The sequence below is a fragment of the Propithecus coquereli genome, unplaced genomic scaffold (assembly GCF_000956105.1).
Source record: "Propithecus coquereli isolate 6110/MARCELLA unplaced genomic scaffold, Pcoq_1.0 Scaffold21, whole genome shotgun sequence".
NCBI classification, from domain to species: domain Eukaryota; kingdom Metazoa; phylum Chordata; class Mammalia; order Primates; family Indriidae; genus Propithecus; species Propithecus coquereli.
The window spans coordinates 4,339,322-4,340,642 of NW_012146078.1; positions in this window are offsets into that span (position 1 = coordinate 4,339,322).

Consider the following 1,321-nt stretch of genomic DNA (forward strand, 5'->3'; position numbering starts at 1 on the left):
TCCTTCCCATCTGGATCAGTTGTTCCTTCTTGCCTTTAGATTTTCGTTTGAATAATGATACACCCTGTTTAGTCTCTGAGCCAGTAGGTGGTGTTTGTGGGTGAGATTCGACCATACCCTTTATGATGAATTAGTAGATGCAGGAAAAGGGTGTGCAGGATGACCTCCCTGTCAGTAGGTGGCACTTGCAGGGAGGAGAGAGCTGTGGTGCTGTTTTTGGATCCTGTAGCTAGCTCTTATTCCTCTAGAGAGGCCCTCTTGTGCCTTGGGTGATGGGTGGGGGCCTGGGGTTTCCAGTGTGTCCTTATTCTCCACCTCAGTGGGGGGAGTGAGTCTGGGTGGGGCTGGGTTGGGTAAGCCTGCCCTCAGGCTTCACCACTGCTGTTAGCAGGGTCAAAGGTCTACTCTTTGTTTCTGTGCAAGGCTGCCGGGAGGGGCTGAAATGGCTCGACTCAGCTGAAAGTCTGGGCTTGGGGGGTGGGGCTGTCTAAGACCCGCACTCTGGAGCAGGTCTCACTTCCCTCCACTCTCCCCCTCTCCATGGCCTCTCCCAGGCCTCTGCCAGCAAGTGGGACTTCAGGCTGATGGATCTCCCCTGGCTGTGACGTGGGCCAGGAGGTTCCCTATCTAGGATCGTAGTTTGAGCTGAGTGCACAGCCCTCTTTTGGGAGGAGGGTTGCCACTCCGGCATGCTGATCAGCCCCTGAAGGCACACACTTCTCAGTAGGCTCTTTCACAGATCTCTCTTCTGGGCCCCGGGGCAGTGCGATCCTGACCTGGGTGTACAGGGTCTGGTCTGCAGGCCTTTCCCCTGGGCCCTGAAGATCAATCTCTGACCCTGCCAGGGGGAGAGGTGTTGGTCTTGAATCGCCTACAGGGTGCCCAAGCTGGACCAATTTTGCTCCACCTCGGGATTTGCCCCACTCTCCTGGAGTCCCCAGGCAAGTAGCACCTGGGAGGGCTGGCGGATAGGGAACTCGCAGTCTAAGTACCGCTCAGTCTGCTGTAGGGCCCCCGAAGGAAAGGTCCTGTTCCTTGGAGATGCCTCTGTGTGATGGCTATATTGTGTCTCTGGGCACTCAGGGGTAGGGAGGGGGAAGGAGAGAATGTAACATTATGGCGCCTGCCGATAGGCTCGGGTCTGCACCCGGGGAGGTGCTCCAAGGGGGCTGGGAGCCCAGCGCTGAGTCCCCAAGAGGCCACTGCTCACTGGCGACAGCCGTCTCTGGGCTGGTGTCAGCAGGTCTCTCCAACCGCTCAGGAGCCACCAGCAGTCCGAGATGCAAGGGAGGGGGAAGTTAACCACTCCACCTACCCTTGT